We start from the raw sequence: 7,495 nt of genomic DNA, 5'->3' as shown, positions 1-7,495 counted from the left end.
CTGGGCGGCGGCGAGGGGCGGGGCTGGTGTGGGCAGGCCATCGGCTATATAGTTGCGCCGCACCCGTGTGTACGCGTGCGAGGGAGGGGAGGCGTCGGCGCGTCGTCCCGTGACGCGCCGCCCGTGAGGAATCAAAGGCAAGGCTGACCGACGGCAGCCTTGCCATTGATTCCCCGCGGGAACCGAGGCCGTTGGGGGAAGACGAGGCGCCGTGTCGCTGACGCGGCGGGCCCGCGGCTATTTCGCGCCAAAACAGTTTGCCCCGGCGCCCCCGGGCGCCCCCCAGCGCGCCGGGTTCGGCTTGGGTCTGCCGACGCTGTTTTCGGTCCAGGCCGGCGAAAATCGGGCTCCTGAAGGCGCGACTGGGCCGTTTTATTGGCGCTGGCGTGAAAAAATCGTCTGGGGAGGTCTTTCTGGAGACGCGGCTGGAGATGCCCTTACCCATGTGTGTGTGATTTCCTCCTCTCTAAACACGCCGCAGGCGTCCGGCCATCAGTAAATCCGTCGCCTCGCCCGTGGGACTCCACCTGCTCGACTATGGTCGCCGTCCAGATCAAGATCAACCTCGCCGTGGACAGGTCCCGGAACCGCGTCCTGTTCGCAGATGCCGGCTCCGACTTCGTCGATGCCCTCCTCACCTTCCTCACGCTCCCGCTCTCAGGCTTCCAGTCCTGCGCGACCCCATCGCCGTGCTGCCTTCCCAGCCTCCGCGATAGCGTCAGGACCCTCGGGAAGAGTGGGCTGCTGAATGTTGAGGAGTGCTGTAGGACACTGCTCACTCCTGCTCACACAGACGAGTTCCCGTATGTATATCTACCCTTTTGGTCATCTTTCAGTAATGCTCTCGACTCATCTTATTGATCTATTGCCAGGCTCTGCAAGTCAACTCACAGTCGACGCAAGTGTTACCCGGTTATGGCTAGAGTTTTGCATGCCTACCAGCAGCTAGATGGCGAAGGGATATTTGTAGGCGGCAAAGCACGGTTTGTGATCAGTGATGACATGACAGTCAAGCCGGCATCCACTAGGACTATGCAGTCTCTTCCGCAGGCGTTGGGTTGTGATGGGATCGGCCATGGCTTTGAGGTGGTCAAACAGGTTGTCGAGCGTAAGCAGGTAAGAAGATTTACTAGTAGTACATATGACATCGGTCGTGAGTACGAATCATTTTTCACTACTGATTCACTGTTCTGGACTGGTTTATGATTTAGCTATTGGCTATGTTGGAGGCCTTCCTCTCATCAGATACCGTATTGACCGATGCATTTCTACCCAAGGAATCAATTGATAGTGCCGCTCGCGCCACCATGAAACCGAGCATCAATCGGAACATTCCACCGTCTGATCAAGATTCTGCAGGTTCTTCACCAGAGAGCAAGATCAAGATCTTCTACGACACCTGCGAAAAGAAGGTCATGTATGCTGAATGCAACCATGAGTTCGTCAACCTGCTCCTCGGTTTCCTGACTTACCCGGTCGGCTCTGTCATCAAGAACACGGGCCCTGGCACTTCACATCTCGAAGGTGCTTCGATAATCTTTACAGAAGCGTCATCGATCTCGACAACACTGGCAGCTTAACCGGCCGCCTTCCCAAAGAGATGTTGTTGGATCCAAGCCTTATGCCATTCAATGTTTCGAGCCACGCCATGTGTCGGCCTCTAGACTGCCGGTGTCCGGAGGATGATATAACACGTTGTTGCTGGCATCTGAGCTTGTTGAGGACGGGAAGTATGTTGTCAGCGATGATCTAATTGTTCAGCAAGCATCTGCGATGTCTGTGATGGAGCATTGGTCTGAGAGAAACAAGGCTAACGTATTGGAGATGGACATTGCAGCAAACAGGACGTATGCTTGCATGTTAACGCAATCGTATTGAGTTAGCCAGGATACTAGTCAGTTAGTATAGCTAGTCATATAGCTAGTCTGTTAGTATCTCCTATAGCTTATCTAGCACGAGATAGAGTTGTTCCTATCCGGCCAATGTTTATCCGGCCAATGTTTGTTGTAACAAACTCTGCACCATGTATATCTCCTGACTATAAATACAAGACCAGCCTGAGGCAATTACTCACGGCAAATCATTTCTTCCAACTTGGTATCAGAGCAGTAAGATCCAATCTCGCCCATCATGGCTGGCTCCACCGCTGCTCCCATCTCGAACACTTCCGGCGCCCTTTCCACCATCAACGCCGGCACCCTTGCCGCCGGCTCCTCTTCCGCTCCGATCTCCGTCACCACTCTCGGCAACCTCATCACGCTTCGCCTCACGCGGGACAACTTCCTGTTATGGAAGACTCAAGCCGTCCCCGCCCTTGCCTCGACCGGTTTGTTCGGCTACGTCGTCGGCACCGAGGAAGCGCCGCCGCAGACCCTCACACAGGGCACCGGCGATGCAGCTGTCGAGGTCGCCAACCCGGAGTTCCTTAGCTGGTACCAGAAGGACCAGCTCGTCATGATCGCGCTTCTCGGCTCCATGACCGAGGACATCCTTGGGCAAATGACCCAACTCACCACTTCCGCTCAGGTCTGGACTACCTTGCATGATTTGTTTGCCTCACAGAATCGTGCACGCATCATGCAGCTGCGTTATCAACTCTCCAATCTGAAGAAAAATGACCTCATTGCCTCGGAGTACTACAGCAAGATGCGGGGCTTTGCTGACGCCATGGCCTCCATCGGCAAGCCGCTCCAAGACGACGAGGTGCTCGGCTACATACTCACCGGACTGGGTCCCGAGTTCGAGCCTCTGCTCGCGTCGATTATGACGCGTGACGACCCCATCAGCCTCAGCAGCTTCTACGCCTTCTTCCTCAGTGCCGAGCTTCGCCTCGAGCAACAAGCTTCGTCCGGCAACATCCACCCATCCGCCAACGCTGCTGCACGCAACTCTGATGGTCACCGCGGCGGTCAAGGCGGCCAAGGCGCACGCGGTGGACAAGGCGATCAGGGCGGACGTGGTCGTGGAGGCCGCGGCCGCGGCAATGGCCGGAGTAACTGAAGTGTCAGGTCTGCTCCAAATTCGGCCATGACGCTCTCCACTGCCGCAACCGCTTCAACCACGCCTTCCAGCCGGAGGAGCAGCGTGAGCGCTCCGGCAACGTCGCCAGCACCGGCTCTGGCTCCTACTCCGTTGACATGGACTGGTATGCAGATACCGGCGCCACCGACCACCTGACAAGCGACCTTGATCGTCTCAGCCTCCATCAGCGCTATGGTGGCAAGGACAAGGTGCACGTAGCCAACGGAGCAGGTATGTCTATTGCACATGTTGGTCAATCCACTATACCCGGCTCATGCAAAAATCTTCATCTACGTAATGTTCTGCATGTTCCACACGTCAACAAACATCTCCTATCTGTGCACAAACTTGTTTCCGATAATGATGCCATTGCTGAATTTCACCCTCATGTGTTTCGTCTTAAGGACCGAGCAACGAAGGCGGTTCTTCTTCAAAGTAGATGCCGCAATGGTCTCTACCCGGTGCCAAGCTACAAGCAGTCGTCCCTCGTGTCCGGTCCTCGAGCTCTCTCCAGTGTCAGGCTATCTTCAGATTTGTGGCATACAAGATTAGGTCATCCGTCCAAAAACGTCGTTGATTCAGTTCTTAGGATAAATAAATTTGCTTGTGCACCCTCTACCAATTCTAGTGTTTGTGATGCATGTCAACGTGCAAAAGTTCATCAGCTACCCTTTCGAGATTCTACTCATGTCACTCATGCTCCTCTTGAAATTATTCATTCGGATGTATGGGGTCCTGCTATTATCTCTGTGGGTGGTTTCAAATATTATGTGAGTTTTTTGGATGATTATAGCCGTTTTACATGGATCTATCTCCTTAAGCATAAATCCGATGTTGAACAAGCCTTCTACACTTTCCAAAAACATGTTGAACGCATGCTCGATGCTAAAATTAAAACTGTACAAACGGATTGGGGTGGCGAGTATCGCCGTCTCTCTCGCTTATTCCAAAAGGAAGGCATTGCGCACCGGGTCTCCTGCCCTCACACCTCCCAACAAAATGGCATCGCTGAACGGAAACATCGCCATATCGTTGAAACAGGCATCGCCCTTCTCGCTCACTCCTCCCTTCTGGTTCGTTTTTGGGATGAGGCTTTTCTCACAGCTTGCTATATTATCAATCGCATGCCCACTTGGGTTCTCCAAAACTCCACACCAGTTTCCTGTCTTTTTGGTGACAAATCCGATTATACCTTTCTTCGCGCTTTTGGTTGTGCCTGTTGGCCAAACCTACGCCCCTACAATAATCGCAAGCTAGAATTCCGCTCTCGGCAATGCGTTTTCTTGGGATATTGTTCCATGCACAAAGGTTACAAATGCTTGGATCGCTCAAGCGGTCGAATTTATATTTCACGTGATGTCATATTTGATGAGCATGTGTTCCCGTTCTCCACTAGTTTGCCAGCGGAAAATTCCTCCTCCATACTCTCCACACCGCCTACTCTTTTTCCTATCACAGAGACGGCTCTAATGGATGATCGCATGCGCAATTATGACATGACTTTGCTATCTGATGCTACGTGCAGTTCGTCTTTGTCTCCTGCAGGTGCTGCTGGATTGGCCTCCAGCGACTCTACGTCGGCATGCACGCCAGGTCACTCCCATGTAGATGGGATTTCTCAGCAGCCGCATGAGCCCACGTCTCCATCGACTCCCACTGGGCCGGATGCCCCGGTCTCACCCGTGTCACCGGCTGGCCCTTCCGCTGCTGACGGGGCGGGCAGTGCAGCGAGCGACTCCGCATCCAGCTCGGCACGTGGGCCGCTATTCGTCGACCCGTCGTCTCCATCGACCGCCCAGGCCGTCCCCGACGTCGCGCCCGCGAGTGCGCCACATCCGATGACGACCAGGCTCAAGGACAACATCATCAAAAAGCTGGTGCCAAGCGACGGCACTGTTCGCTATGATCCACGTCGGCGGGCGTTTCATGCCGAACCACGCTCCTATCGTCAGGCACTTGCCGATGATCACTGGCGTCCAGCCATGGAGTCTGAATTCTCGGCTCTTCCGCAAAACAAGACATGGACACTTGTTCCTCGTCCTCCCGGGAAGAACATCATTGGCTGTAAATGGGTTTTCAAGGTCAAGCACAAAGCTGATGGTTCCCTGGATAAGTTCAAGGCACGTCTCGTTGCTCGCGGCTTCACTCAACAGTATGGGATCGACTACTCGGAAACATTCTCTCCGGTAGTCAAACCAGCCACAGTGCGTCTTGTGCTCTCTCTTGCTGTCTCTCGTGGCTGGCATCTCTGGCAGGTGGACATCGGCAATGCTTTTCTCCATGGAATTCTCGCTGAGGAAGCATATATGCAGCAGCCACCGGGTTTCCAAGATCCCTCTTGTCCAAATTATGTTTGCAAGCTCCATAAAGCGCTTTACGGTCTGAAGCAGTCGCCTTGGGCATGGTATGCTCGTCTTAGTGAGCGTCTTCAGCAGCTCGGTTTTGTTCCCTCGGTTGCCGACACCTCGCTGTTTATCTTTGCCCAAGACAGTGTCACCATCTACATGCTTGTTTATGTTGATGACATCGTCATTGCGAGCTCTTCCTCTTCGGCTATGACGCATTTGCTACGCCAATTATCAGCTACTTTTCCTGTCAAAGATCTTGGTTCTCTCCATTATTTCCTTGGCATTGAGGTGCTTCCCAATTCCGGGGGAATTGTTCTTACACAGCAGAAGTATGCTCTTGATTTGTTGCAACGTACGATATGGCGAATTGCAAAGCAGTCTCAACGCCCATGTGCACTCATGAGAAGCTCACACGGGATTCAGGTCATGGACTTAGTGAAGATGAAGCTTTCAGATATCGTAGTATAGTTGGAGCTCTTCAATATCTGACCTTGACACGGCCTGATCTGTCTTTTGCCGTAAACAAGGTCTGTCAGTACTTGTCAAGACCAACTGATGCTCACTGGGAGGCCGTGAAACGGATCTTGCGGTACGTGCGAGGATCACTGTCCACTGGTTTAACCCTTCGACGATCACCTTCCACTCTTCTGAGTGTCTTTACTGATGCCGATTGGGCGGGTTGCAGCGATGACAGGAGGTCTACGAGTGGGTTTGCGGTTTTCTTTGGACCCAACCTTGTATCATGGAGTGCACGGAAGCAGCCAACAGTGTCCCGTTCATCCACTGAAGCTGAGTACAAGGCGTTGGCGAATGGGACTGCCGAAGCTATTTGGCTACTGTCATTGCTAAGAGAGCTGCGAGTTCCTCAGCCCCGAGCTCCTGTGCTGTGGTGTGACAATCTCGGTGCTACGTATTTGACGGCCAATCCAGTATTTCATGCTCGCACTAAGCACATTGAAGTTGATTTTCACTTTGTGAGAGAGAAGGTCGCCATGGGAGCACTTGATGTTCAGTTCGTCTCAACAGCAGACCAAGTGGCGGACGCTTTCACCAAACCTCTCACGAAGATCATGCTCAATCGATTACGAACCAATCTGAACCTTCATATAGGTTAAGATTGCGGGGGAATGTTAACGCAATCGTATTGAGTTAGCCAGGATACTAGTCAGTTAGTATAGCTAGTGGTATAGCTAGTCTGTTAGTATCTCCTATAGCTTATCTAGCACGAGATAGAGTTGTTCCTATCCGGCCAATGTTTATCCGGCCAATGTTTGTTGTAACAAACTCTGCACCATGTATATCTCCTGACTATAAATACAAGACCAGCCTGAGGCAATTACTCACGGCAAATCATTTCTTCCAACTTTGCAAAATCAGTGCAGAAATACTAATTGCTAAATTCAGTTTGCAGTTAGTAAATTCAGTTTGATGTTATCTTGCAGGCCGTCATGCTGCTTCGAGCGTTGCTCACTTGGAAGACGGCGCTGACCGATGTGTTCATTGGCAGGCTGGAGGAACACCCCTCCCTGCAGAAGATTCAGATCTTTGTCCAGTTCTTCTTTTGGGGTAAGACCATAGCCGTGGAAGTTGTGAGATCAGAGTACACCATTGCCACCGTAAAGAGCAGGGTCGAGGAAAAGATGCCTGGTCTGTCGAAATGTCGTCATGAACTAGTCTATGGTAACAGATATCTTAAAGACTCGTGCACTGTTGCCGAATACAGCATCACCAGAGAATGTACCATCACCTGCGAATTTTACAAGAAGTCATAGATTGCACGTTCAACTTTATGGCTACTACCGGTTGCGATGAAGCCTGGTCCGTGCAACCGTTTTGCCATTTCTCAGTTGTTCTTGCTCTGTTTTATTTGGATTATTAGTGGTGCTGTCGTGCCCTCCTGTAATGATCTGTATATCCAGTTCGCTTGAAAACTTATCAGGTGTCCAAATGGATTAGCCTTTTGTTTTTGGTGGTTTCTCCTTCGTATGGAAAATAGAATTGAGGGGAGACCAGGAGACTCGTAGTTTTTTCTTTTGAGACTACTAGGAGACTTTGTTTTTAGTCTAGGAGACTTTGGTGAGAAGGCTGGGGTTTTAACCTCCTTTTCTAAACTAGTAACGTACATG

The 7,495-nt window shown here is 51.8% G+C and overlaps 1 pseudogene; it reads left to right on the top strand.

Moving 5' to 3' along the window:
- The first annotated feature begins 558 nt into the window (after positions 1-558).
- On the top strand, positions 559-7,141 carry LOC123101795 (uncharacterized; annotated as a pseudogene).
- The last annotated feature ends 354 nt before the right edge of the window (positions 7,142-7,495 follow it).

Source organism: Triticum aestivum, chromosome 5A, assembly GCF_018294505.1.
Source record: "Triticum aestivum cultivar Chinese Spring chromosome 5A, IWGSC CS RefSeq v2.1, whole genome shotgun sequence".
In the NCBI taxonomy this organism is placed as follows: domain Eukaryota; kingdom Viridiplantae; phylum Streptophyta; class Magnoliopsida; order Poales; family Poaceae; genus Triticum; species Triticum aestivum.
Note: the sequence above shows the minus strand (reverse complement) of the source record. Positions and strands in the feature narration are given on the sequence as shown.